Source organism: Neopsephotus bourkii, unplaced genomic scaffold, assembly GCF_033783945.1.
Source record: "Neopsephotus bourkii isolate Nb327-2 ecotype Australia unplaced genomic scaffold, CSIRO-AGI_Nbou_v1 NB_1250, whole genome shotgun sequence".
Lineage (NCBI taxonomy): Eukaryota > Metazoa > Chordata > Aves > Psittaciformes > Psittacidae > Neopsephotus > Neopsephotus bourkii.
Window position 1 is genome coordinate 5,321,839 of NW_026901735.1, and position 13,224 is coordinate 5,335,062.

Genomic DNA, 13,224 nt, shown 5'->3' on the forward strand with positions numbered 1-13,224 from the left:
TCCACAAATAGCAAGGCAATCATCCGTATTTTGGCCTTTTTTATGGTGGAGGGTATCAGTGCATCCTGGAAGTTACAAAATAAAGAGCACAATAATTCTTCTGCCCCATCACTGCACCCTGGTACAGTGTTTACAGGGGAAAGAAAAACTTACTGTGCATCAAAGGCCTTTTTGCAGCTCTTTGCAAGCCTGTTCTCTTTATGAGCAAATCCATGTGATAAACTCCCCAGAGAAAGCTACTTTAAAGGCTTTAATGCAAAATTACATCTTTCCCATGGGGCGGTATGTTGTGGTAAAACCAGACTGGTTCGGGTACAGGCGGGAAATGATCCCCTGTTATTAACATAGTTCTTGGAGTCATTTTTAGAAGCGCATCGATCTCCCCCCAGTTACATGTCAGAGAACAGCAAGTAATGTTGGGCACCAGTGTCCTCCCATAAAGGAGGAAAAGCAGAAAGCTCCCATTGCAGGCAGGAGCAGCAGACCGAACACACCATTTCTGTGGGGCTGGATGTGCCGTAGGAGCTCAGCACCATTCTTTGAAGTGAGGTGGTGAGCCTGTAAGGGTTCAATTCTCACTGGAAGACAGATCCTTTGGGAGCCTGGGTCATTCCTGGACATGGTCTTGGGCTGTGGCACCCATTTAGATGGAGGCAGAGGTAAAGCTGCTCTCCCCTGAGTTGCTGCAGCCCAGAGCAGCCCCAAGCTAAGCCCTTCTGTGACTTCTGTCACAGCCACCTCCTTGGCTTTGATTTGCAGCTCTGAGCTTCAGGGTTTAAGGACATTCACAGCATCAGTTGCCGTGCTGGGAAACAAACCCTGCCTGTAAATAACAATAAAGATCTGGTACGTTATTTGGCATGAAAACCCACCAAGAAAACCTGATTTTACCATTATAAAGGCAAAGCCATGGAAAGGGCTAGCAAAAATGAAACCTGGTCTAGGGGAAGGTGTCCCTGCCCTGTCCCAGAGGATCAGATGATCTTGAAGGTCCCTTCCAACCCAAAGCTTTCTAGGTTCTATATTCTGATTCTAATCAATGGAACCACATCCTCTGCAGGCAGATCATGGGAAGCAGGGAACAAGAAATGGTGGGACCCGAGAGCTGTGACACAACCACACATCTGCAGGTTTTGACCTCTCTCCCTCCAACCTCAGGCTCTTTCCTAACCTGAGTTAAGATTACCAGAGTGATGGAAACTGGATGAGACCCCACAGTGCATGGTTAATCCAGTCCCAATAATGCCGTGTGGCTGAGGAAAAAGGTTAATATGCTGCTGAAGGTTAAATTATGCTCTGCTGAATCCCTGACTGCTGTGGACACTGGTGAGGTAGCGCTGGTTTGTTTCCACTTGGGAGAGGGGAAAGAAATAATCAATGATTATCTACCTTTAGTTTGTGAACCTCAACCACCCACTATAGAATCATAGCATGGTTTGGGTTGGAGGGACCCCTTCCACTGGAGCAGCTTGCTCCAAGCCCCTGTGTCCAACCTGGCCTTGAGCACTGCCAGGGATGGGGCAGCCACAGCTTCTCTGGGCACCCTGTGCCAGTGCCTCAGCACCCTCACAGGGAAGAGCTTCTGCCTTGTATCCAACCTGAACTTCCTGTGTTTAAGTTTAAACCCAGGCAAGGTCTAAACCTAGTCCTATGGCTTCAATCCCCAATGAAGAGTTCCTCTCCAGCATCCTCGTAGGCCCCTTTCAGACCCTGGAAGGCTGCACATGCACACATGTGCGCCTGCATGCAGTCAGCTCTTGCCTCCCAGCTCCAGTGTGGGAGATGAAAAGCTTTGGGTTGATTTCCTAGAGCTTCAAAACTCACCACTGCTGGGGCACAAGCTGGGGCAGATGAGCTGGGACTGATGATCTGTGTTGGCATCTGAACACTTTGCAATGGCAATGGGGCTTGTGCACCCAAGAAGACCTTGATAAAAAGATGTTATCAGTGTGCTCTGACGACTCTGAATAACAGGAACCATTACATTGAAAGAGGGCACCTTCAGCAGAGTACTGGAGTTTTTTACTGACCGGTTCAGATATTAGGCCAATTCTCCCCAAAAGCAGCACCAGATTGGTTCTTATTTCAGAATAAAATGCCAAATACATGGGTGGGAGGGAAGGGGGAAATAATTTTATTGAACTGAATCATCTTCTAGCTGATAACTTGTGCAGCTTCCTGCGACTTTGAGAAGAGCTTGAAACCGCAGTGCAGAAACCCATTTCTCTTCTGTGCAGAGGGGAGAACCGTGCCTGTCTCTTCACCTTGGTGTAAACACCAAGTTGTTTACACTGGCTCATTCATGTCTGTGTGGGGGTAGAGATAGGGTTGTAGGGTTTCTAAAGATGATGGTGTTAAGTCCACAGGAGGCCATGGAGATGCTGCGAGGGCTGGAGCAGCTCTGCTCTGGAGCCAGGCTGAGAGAGCTGGGCTGGGGCAGCCTGGAGAAGAGAAGGCTCCTGAAGGGGAGACCTGAGAGCAGCTCCAGTGCCTAAAGGGGCTGCAGGAAAGCTGGAGAGGGGCTTGGGACAAGGGCCTGTAGGGACAGGCCAAGGGGAAGGGCTTGAACCTGCCCGAGGGGAGACTGAGCTGAGCTCTTAGGCAGAAGCTCTTCCCTGTGAGGGTGCTGAGGCGCTGGCACAGGGTGCCCAGAGAAGCTGTGGCTGCCCCATCCCTGGCAGTGCTCAAGGCCAGGTTGGACACAGGGGCTTGGAGCAAGCTGCTCCAGTGGAAGGGGCCCCTGCCTGTGGCAGGGGTTGGAGCTGGAGGAGCTTTGAGGTCCCTTCCAACACAAACCAGGCTGGGATTCTATGATCCAAGGAACACCAAGAGCTCAGTCCACGCCATGGCAGACAACGGAGGTCTGTGGGAACAACAGCTGTGGGCTCAGCTCCGGGATTGTGAGGACAACCCCACGACTTCAGCACTGAGCGGTGCCACACCACGTTGGCTGGCAGCTGGTTTTAATCACCTGCTAATCACCTGCTGATCACTTGCTGTTAATCGCCCAGGTGCCGACCCCACCAGCTGAAGCCTCCGTCTCTCTTCACACCGCTCACGACACAGGCCCATTTTAACCCAGTCTTTCGCCCTGGCTCGGCTCCACTCCCGCCACTGCGGCCTCGGCAGCTTCCGAGGGCCTGAACCACCCCCTCCGGCAGAGAACCTCAGCTCTGGACCCACACCGCCATCACCGCCCCTGCCCTCGCAGCCCCCTCAGCCCGAGCGGTGGCCGCGGGGAGGCACCACCCCCGGGCGGGCCCGGCCCTGCGCATGCTCCGCAGGCGGGAGCCGCCGCCGTGCCGGGACCGCCGCCCTGCCGCTGCCGAGCGCCCGTGGATTCGCTGCCGCCCGCGCCGGATAGCACCGGGCCGAGCCCCGCCGCCCCCCAGCCCCGCGGGGCCGCGGCTGAGCCGCACGCCCGCCCGGCCGGGCGCGACGGAAGGGGTGAGTGGGGCTGGAGCGGCCCCTCGGCGGGCCCTGGGCTGGGGGGAGCCGGGGAGGGCGGTGCGGGCGGCGGGCGCTTCTCCTGAGGGAGGCTCCCGAGATGGCCGATGGCGCGGGGGAGGCGCGGGGCTTCCCCGACCGGCGCGGCGGCAGGGCCCGGAGCTCGGGTGTGCGGTGCCGCTGGGCTCCCCTCAGCGCGGAGCGGGGGCGAGCCGGGCCGGGCCGGGGGTTTAAGAGCCACGTTTATGGTGAGAGGCGGCTCCACGGCCCCGTCGTGGGTGGCCGGTGTTTGGCGATAGCAGGAACCGGAATGAAATAACTTCGGTTCTGGCCGCTGGTGGAAATGGGTGAAGTTGGAGCGCACCCGGGTGCTCCTGAGTGAGCTCGGACCCCCCAGGCGGCCTCGGTGTGCTCTACAAGTGGAGCTGCTCGGATGTAACTCCCTCATGCTTCTGTGCAAGTTAAGGGCTTGGGAGCATTGACGGTGCCCAGCTGCTAGCATGGCATCGCTTCATGTGGAAGGGAAAGAGACACTTCTGGGTGCTCTTTTAGCCCCGTTCTCCTTCCTCTGAGGGTGGTGGCAGCCATCGAGCGGAAGGTTGGGTATCCATCACCTGAAAGGACAGGCAGGGATGCAGAGCAGGTAACTGCCAAGTCGCACCTACTTTCTACCTTCTCCAAACACCCTAAAACTACAGCTCAGCTCTTTGTGTGTGTGGGAGCAGCCCTGTTGAGTTGAGCGTTCAAAGGACACGTCGAAAGCTCATCTACGAGGAGAACCAGGACACAGAAGCCTGAAGTGCATCAACCCTGCTGCTAACCGTGTAGTTGGTGACAGAAAGACAACATGGCAGTTGCTCGGTGTGGCAGGAGAGGCTGGACCTGGCCCTGTTTAATCAGACTGTGCTTAGGGAGGATGGGGTGGTGCTAGGGAAGTGTGTAGCTAAGGGGGTGGCTGATAGATAAAGAATGAGGGGTAAATTCTGAGGCAGCCTGGAGGGCAGATAAGTGTAGTGCAAGAAAGTTGTCTTTTTTTCGACTGGGGAGGCAGAAGTCATTCAGGGTTGCGTCAGCATTTAAACTTAACCCCCATTAACCCGGTTTAACTCTGGCTTGGAGAAGATTTTGAGCAGTTTAATTCTTTAGTGGGTTGTGTGTTGGTGCCGTGCTCTTCATGGCTGCTGAGGCTCAGTGTTCAGTTCAGTTTTGCCTATATAAGGGGAGTGGTTGGCGTTTCCTCCTGGCACTTGTTTTTTAAACATGCAGGAAGTTGCACCTTGATCTGGGTTTGTGCGAGGTGACACTGACACAGGTGCTTTGAGATACAGAGCCACGGAAGGACGCACTGCTCCGTCTGAGCGAACAAACCACACTGGGGTCTTGGTGTCATTTGTGGTGTTCAGTCAGTGATCACAGGCAGAGTTTTTGTCAATACGATTTTAGTGATTCACTTCTTCAATGTCCTTAACCATGCCAAGTGCAAGGTCCTGCACCTGGGTCAGAGCAATCCCAGGCACAGCTACAGGTTGGGCAGAGAAGAGATTTGGAGCAGCCCTGAGGAGAAGGACTTGGGGGTGCTGGGCGATGAGAAAATGAACATGAGCCGGCTTCAGTGTGCGCTTGCAGCCCAGAAACCAACCGTATCCTGGGCTGCATCCAAAGGAGCGTGACCAGCAGGTAGAAGGAGGTGATCCTGCCCCTCTGCTCTGCTCTTGTGAGACCTCACCTGGAGCATTGTGTGCAGTTCTGGTGTCCTCAACATAAAAAGGACATGGAACTGTTGGAACAAGTCCAGAGGAGGCCACGAGGATGGTCAGGGACTGGAGCACCTCCTGTATGAAGATAGGCTGAGAAAGTTGGGGCTGTTCAGCCTGGAGAAGAGAAGGCTGCGTGGAGACCTCAGAGCAGCTTCCAGTATCTGAAGGGGGCCTATAGGGATGCTGGGGAGGGACTCTTCGTTAGGGACTGTAGTGAGGGGACAAGGGGTAATGGGTTAAAACTGAAACAGGGGAAGTTTAGATTGGATATAAGGAGGAAATTCTTTCCTGTGAGGGTGGTGAGGCACTGGAATGGGTTGCCCAGGGAGGTTGTGAATGCTCCATCCCTGGCAGTGTTCAAGGCCAGGTTGGACAAAGCCTTGGGTGACCTGGTTTAGAGCGAGGTGTCCCTGCCCATGGCAGTGGGGTTGGAACTGGATGATCTTAAGGTCCTTTCCCACCCTAACTATTCTGTGATTCTATGTTGTCTGAGTATCCTCAAGCTGTTTGCCCCAAAGCCTGGTGAAACAGAGAATACACTATGCACATGCAGAGCAAAACTGCAAACCCGTGACCTTTGGGAAAGGTTAGGTGAAAAGCTTGTAAAAAGCCAGGGTGAGTGGGTTTAAGTTTGCACAAGAATATAAACCCAGAACTGGAACAATGTTAAGTCTGTGAACTCCTGGAAGTCTTTTGCACTGCAGAAGTCTTTCAAAATTAGTATAAAAGTGCCCTTGTTGGAGAGGTAGCCTCTGTAATTCTAGAACACATTCAAGAATATGCTGTTTCTGTATGTCCAAATTGACTTATCTGTTCAATGAGTTTATTTAGACAACAAATGGGAAGCAAGATCTGGAGAGAATATTTGATACAAAAGCCTTGGAAAGCAAACCTGTATGAACTGCAAAGCAGAATGCTGAAGCCTACCTGAAAAGTGTGCAACATAACGCACCTTGTAAGTTTGGAGAAGAGAAGGCTGTGTGGAGACCTCATAGCAGCCTTCCAGTATCTGAAGGGGGCCTATAGGGATGCTGGGGAGGGACTCTTCATTAGGGACTGTAGTGACAGGACAAGGGGTAATGGGTTCAAACTGAAACAGGGGAAGTTTAGATCGAATCTAAGGAAGAAGTTCTTTACTGTGATGGTAGTGAGGCACTGGAATGAGTTGCCCAGGGAGGTTGTGAGTGCTCCATCCCTGGCAGTGTTCAAGGCCAGGCTGGACAGAGCTTTGGGTGACCTGGTTTAGTGTGAGGTGTCCGTGCCCATGGCAGGGGGTTGGAACTGGATGATCTCAAGGTCCTTTCCAACCCTAACTATTCTGTGATTCTATAAGTTTGGTTTTTCCTTAGTCAAACAGAATGTGCAATTTAACTTGCTTTAATTCTTTTATCTTTGGGGCTGGAGGTAAGACAGGGTTCTTGGTTGGAAGAATAAGTGATACTAATACAGTAAGCTTAGATGGACGTTTCTACAATAATTTAATCTTTCAAATAAAAGACTGAATTCCCAGAAACCAGCTTCCCTTTTTTGCATGGCTGGGAAAAAATCTTTCCTTTTTCGTAGGCAGCATCCTGACAGTGATGCCTGCTCTTGTGGGCAGGGAGATTTCATCTCCTTCCTACCACATTGCTTCCCATACTCCCTCGATTTGGAGATAAAACACCTTTTTCACCTGCAGAACTGGCCCTCGGGTTTCTTGGCACCTTGCTGCTGCCAGACTTGGTATGAGGAAGAGAGAGGTTCAAAATAAAGCACGAGTGCTGGGAATTCTTGTATCTGACTGCTGTGTTGGGTATGAATTGCATGAGGAGCTGCTCTGTGTTTACATAAAGAGGAAGGTGTTTGAATTGTTTTGAGAAGTTAAAGTTTTTACACATAGGAATAAACCTTTTAGACTGGTTTGTATTTAGACATGAGAACGGAGTGTGTTTAGGAGCCATGTTGTGGAGGGAAGGCTAAGCTGGGTCATGGTTCCTGCCTAGTCTCGTGTCCAACAGCAATTTAAAGTGATAAAACGCTGTCTTCTAGATGATAAACTGTCAATATTCAACTTGTTCTTTTGTAGCCTTTCCAACACTTTGCAGTTTCTTAGAAGATTGGATATTATTCCTGTAAACACAGTCAGAGTTACTCTAGATCTCTAAAGCACTTAAAATGCAATTAGATTTCAGGTATTGGTAATGCAAATGCTTGCCAAATTGATAGCAAATGGCTTCTACAGTTCAAGCACATGATTCAGTCAGGTAATACCCAGAGCCTGCCTTTTAGTGAGAAAGCTTTTTCATGGGCTGATACTGCTCAGTTTTGCTAGTAGGGCGAGACAGATAGGCCAGAACTTATCAAGAAGGAAAGTGGGGTCTCAAGAACAGCATTTGGGGTGTTTGTCCACTAAATTGATCTGTCTGTTGCTGTAGTTCCTATGCATTACATGAAGTGACAGATGAGGGGGCATTACACTGCTCACTCGATGTCTTTAGCAGTGTTCTAGGTACCCTGGCCACTATTTGTTTTTCCCCATTCTCCCCATCCTTCCAAAGAGACCTGAAATGGTGCTAAGGAGTACGAGGTTACTGGAAAATGAAGCTGCTGATGGTACTTTTGGTCAGGTTGGTTGCAGTTCCTTTGGATTGAAATTGGAAGGGGAAAGTGAGGAAGTGTGATTTAGTGGTTTTAATGTCCTGGTCTGTTGAAAACAGGTGCATTTTAAGGAGCAAGTCCTGATGTTTTTCTTCAGGCTTATAAAGCTACCATTTTATAAAACTACACTTTTATAAGATGGATAGAGTAATTGAGGGTTCCCCCTCTTTGGACCTGTTAGATAAATGTAATTTAAGCCACATAACTGACAGAAAAACTGAGCTGCAGGAAATGAAGACCAGCTTCTACTTGGGAAAAGTACATCCTGCAGCATTTATGTTGCCTGTCATTACCTTTTACCATCCTCCGAGCTGTTTGATAACAGTGATGTGGATGTGATTCTCTGCATGCTATGTGATTATGATTACGATTTAAAATAGCTGGGCTATAAAAGTGCTCTGTTACTCTGTTAGACTTTAATTCCCTGCTGGATGTGAAAAGTAAGGTGGAACATAAAGGAGAAGAACTGGAAGTCAGTGGGAAAACAGAGATCTGTTTCTCATCCCAGACTATGGAGTGAGGTGGTGGTAAAAGCGTGGGGAAAGTGAAACTGGAGTTGTTGTTTGAGGAGGAACCTACCTGTGGAGTTAAGATTCAGAACAAGTGCAGTTACAGCTCCCAGAGAATAGAACTGCTTGTGTTGGAGTAAGTGGCTCGGGGTTGCTATTGATTCTGCTTTGTCAGCAGTTCTGATAGTAAACAAACTGTCTTTCAGAAATACCAAGTCACTCTTCTGCTGTAGCTATGGAGCTCCTAAAGCAGCAGTAGGGGCTTGCTGGTCAAGAGAAGCTTTCACAAGGCAACTACCTTCGAGAAACTCATCTATCAGAAATGCATGTGTCTATCAGAAATGCACATATCTCATAAAATTTGCTTTGTGAAGTGTTTTGGACTTCTTCGAAGCTGGCCTGCTATATGAAGGAGGGTCTGCTAATACATGAGATAAATTCAGTATTTAGGCTGGGTATTAGGAAAACATTCTTCAGTGTAGGGATGGTCAGGCATTGGAACAGTCTGCCCAGAGCACTGGTGGAGTCACTGGTTCTGTAAGTGTTCACAAACTATGCAGATGAGGCCCGCAGTGCTATGGTTTGGCGGTGGCCTTGGCAGTGCTGTGGGAATGGTTGGACTTGATGATCTTGAAAGGTCTTTTCCAACCTTGTTGATTCTATAATTCTATATTCTCTGACTTCTGAAGCGTGTAAGATTTACCGTGAGTCAAGAGCTTGGTTGCCTGTGTGTATACTGGAAGAGGGAACAGGAAGGTTTGCAAAGATGAGGAGTCAGTCTCCAGATGGAGAAGCATATCCTGCAGCATTCCATGGGTTTAGAAGCTTTGGGGTGCTGTGCCACTGGCACAGTTTATTCCTTCAACACCTGTCTCCTCCCTTTTTTCCTGGAAGTGCTGCATTCCCTTGCCAGTCCCCAAAGGCTTAATTCCCTTTGAACACAAAAGCCAAGTGACAACTGTTATTTGTACTTCCAGGAGGAAACTCCTAAAGGAAAATTTACATACTCCTCAGACCTTGGTGCGCAATCTCCCTTGCTGGCAGAGTGGATCTGAGAGGGGCCCTGGCTTGTGGACTCACCAATACATCAACAGAGTGGGAGTTTTTAGCAGTTTTGGACACCAAGTGCTGTTCAGAGTGTTCCTTGAATGTTTTGTTTCCTGTCATTTCCAGCTGTTTGAAGACTGAGCAGAGTCTGGATTGCCCATCAGGTGGCTCAGTTGGAATTTAGCTATTGTAATGCTTTATTTTGTTAGCAGTACTCTTGATAACAACCCTTCAATCTGGGCATAATCCATCAAAATAACTCTGTTGATCTTCCACTTCAGATCTTTTCAACTACTTAATTTTACTGGCTGGGAATTGAGATAATATTGACTCATGCTATTGAGAACAGGAAAGAATTCTTGTTCAACCTAGGAGATTGTCCCTAGATCTGCTCTGAGAGCTACTGTGTCTGGGGCTGTGCTGGAGACAGCAGTGCTGGAAAAGTCCCTATACCTTCCATGTCAGAAAGAAGGACCGATCTAAGCCTCCTACTTTTTTAGGTAAGGAAGTTGAAGCAGACCATGCTGGATGTGTGACTCGAAGTCACAGGGGATTGAGAGAGGAGAGGGAACACTTACAAGACATTTGTTTGTACATGGACTCAGTTTTTCAGGAAATCAATTTGGCAGAACAAACTTTTATACTCATTTTGAGACATGAGCAGCACAAAGAGATACCTTAAACAAAACAAACCTTAAAAGCCTTGGCACTTGGACAGTCTAAATTATTTCCTGTGGCTTGCCAGCCAGAAATACTCATCTCTGCACTCTTCTGGATATTACCAGGGGATGATGATAAATTCAAAGCATGTTTGTTTGGTTTTTTTTTGATTGGGTGCTTTTGGTAGTTATATTAGCTTGTAGGGCATTAGATTTTTAAGGAAAAGAGAAAAAAGTATAAAGGGTACCATCTAGCTGAAGTGCTGAAATAGGCTTAGCCTTTGATTCTAAACCAGCAGATTTAAATATAATAGAATGGTTTGGGTTGGAAAGGACCTTGAAATCATCCAGTTCCAACCCCCTGCCATGGGCAGGGACACTATGCCTAGACCATGTTGCCCAAGGTTCTGTCCCACCTGGCCTTGAACACTGCCAGGGATGGAGCATTTACCACTTCTTTGGGCAACCTGTGCCAGGGCCTCATCACTCTCACAATAAAAAACTTCTTCCTTACATCTAACCTGAACTTCTTCTGTTCAAATTTAAACCCATCACCCCTTGTCCTGTCACTACAGTTGCTCTCCAGCGTCCTTGTACCCCCCTGAGTTTGTGGGGTGTTAGATGTTTAAGGAGGGAAGGGAAGTATAAAAGATACCGTTTAGCTTAAGTGTTGCATTAGGCTCAGTCTTTTGTAGTTAAATCTGCTATTTTGCACAGGTTGGTTTGGTTTTGTCCTTAGGATTTCAAGCTCTTGCATCTTAACTGAAGCTGGTGGCCTCCTGCATGGAAGGAAGGTGTGGCCACCCTTGGTTCTGAGGTTTTTAATCAAGAACAGCTCTAAGCTGGCATTTGCAGTTCACTTGATATGGTTTTCTTGTACACTCAGTGCCTTTCGTGTTTACTGCAGATGCGCAAGAAATAACCTTTCACTTCCTGAACGCTTCTGTGTTTCGCTTTTCCTCAAAGCACGGAGGAACAGACACTAATGATTTGAAATTGACAGTGCCCATCTATTTAAAGAGTTTAAAAGTTCAAAAGGAACCAGGCAGTTGAAGCAGTGAGCCTGACCTGTATGCATCAGCCTCTGTTGGCAGCCTTTACAGCTCTGTAACCTGTGCTGGAGCACTCTTGTTCAGGAGTTACCCTCACTGAAAACAGAAGGTTACAGATCCACTGTTCATCTTTTTGCCTCTTCCTGCTATTGATTTGTGTTGCATTTGTATTAAACTATTTTTTTCTCCTTATTTGAATCTTCTACCCTTCAGAAGACTTGAAGAATTAACAGCAGCGATTCCAACACTTAGCACTTAATGTCTTCCACTGTTTCTGAAGGTGAAGTCTATTTAGTGGTCTGCAGGCTGTAATGGACACCTCCTTCTGAAATGGTGCTATAACCTCATCACTCCTCTAACTGGTTTGCTGTTAGGAACATCAGTGCCCATCTTGGGCAGAGAATAGCTTAAATGTATTTTGATTGTTAGTATTGATTTTTAGGAAGTCTCTTAATAACTCTGTCCCCTAAAGACAGGGAATAGTCAATAGTTCATCCCCATTCTGGAAAGTGTTGGTATAATGAGAGAAAGTGAGTTTGATCCCCATTTTTTTTCTTAGGATCATAACTGTTCATTGCCAAGGAAGTTTATGCTTGTGTCCCTGCTTCTGGGTTATCTGCTTCATGAAAGGGACATAGAGGTTGTGTTTACTGATAGTCTAGAACAAGCCCCCATAGCCTGATGAATGTGTTGTATGTAGATGCAAGCTGCTAGTGGGAGCACTGGGATTCTTTGTCTTACCACCAGCATCACCTGGATATAATCAGCTTGTGTTGTTTTATGCCAGCCCTTGTTTCAGTATAATTCATGGCTATGAACACCTTTCTTACAAGTGTGGAATTGGCTAACACAGGAGAGCATGGGTTTGACTTCAAAGCCACAGGTGGTAAGTGAAGGGACATTTAGGGATTGTTGACTTGAAGGACTTCAGCTTTACAAAAGAAGAACAGTTATCTTCTGCCAAGTTAAAAAAAGACAACACAGTCCTGTGGGTTTTACGGTCCTTTCAACTTCCTGTACATGTGACTTACAACACACAGCCAAGTTACATCAATATAAGCAAGATACATCAGCAAACAGAGGGCTTGCTTAGCTTAAGAAAAGGCACCTTTTAAATCCTGAGTACTCAAGCACAGCCTTAAACAATTAAAACCTAAGACACAGATCATTCTAACTCGGCTGTGTACAGATGAGTTGTTCACCCTTTGGTATTGGCTGAAAGTTTACTTTGCAGTAAAAGTGCATGGGATCTCCAGGTTTAATCTCACTGTGTTGGTACCAGTTTGCCATGGAATGAAGTGAGAAATGAGCCCACATTTTTCTTTACTTATGGTGTGCATGCAGAGGGAGGAGGTGAGCAGTGCTGCTCGGGTATCATTGAGGCTGTGGTTTCACATTGCAGATCACAGTAGAACTATCTTGAGGCACTCTTGTTGTGGCATGTCAACCCTTCAGTTGAGCAACTAACGTGTTCTGATGGATACCTGTTCCAGCTTGGAGTGCTTCTCATCAGCTCCCTCCCCTGCTTCCTGCAGGGGTGTGTGAACTTGGGCACCGTGTTGTGAAAATCCTAACACCAATATGCTTTTAAGTGGGAGCAGTTTAACTTCATAGAATCCACCTAAGTGAAATCATGGAATAGTTATGGTCGGAAGGGACCTTAAGATCATCAACTTCCAACCCCTCTGCTGTATGCAGAGATGCCTCACACTAGGCCAGGTTGCTCCAAGCCCTGGCCTTGAACACTGCCAGGGATGGAGCATTTACCACTTCTTTGGGCAACCTCTGCCAGTGCCTCACCACCCTAACAGTAAAGAACTTCTTCCTTATGTCTAACCTGAATAACTTTCTCTAGGCTTGTCTTGCACCACAGCATACACATGTTGCTGTGCTTCGTGCGTCATTTAGCATGCAGAGGAGCATTCAGGTAGAACCACCCTCTTGCCCTGTGTACTTGGAGAATAATTTTCTGTGACAAGGGAAGGAGCTGCCAAGCTATAAATCAGTGGTTAGACTCTGCCTCTGTAGGGAGAGAAATCAGGATCATGCATTACCTTCACCTCTGCTATGCTGGCTCATTGTGAGCCTTGGGATTGTTCTATGCTTTCCTCTGCTG

General features: G+C 48.1%; 1 protein-coding gene across 4 annotated transcripts in view; it reads left to right on the plus strand.

Moving 5' to 3' along the window:
• The first annotated feature begins 3,285 nt into the window (after positions 1 to 3,285).
• The window catches only part of JAK1 (Janus kinase 1), a 62,468-nt gene continuing 52,529 nt past the window's right edge, over positions 3,286 to 13,224 (plus strand). For 3 of the 4 annotated variants that reach the window (XM_061364923.1, XM_061364924.1, XM_061364926.1), the window contains exon 1: positions 3,286 to 3,447. The gene's annotated coding sequence lies outside the window, so the exon portion shown is untranslated. The remainder of the gene's footprint in view (positions 3,448 to 13,224) is intronic. The other variant, XM_061364925.1, reaches the window with a different exon arrangement.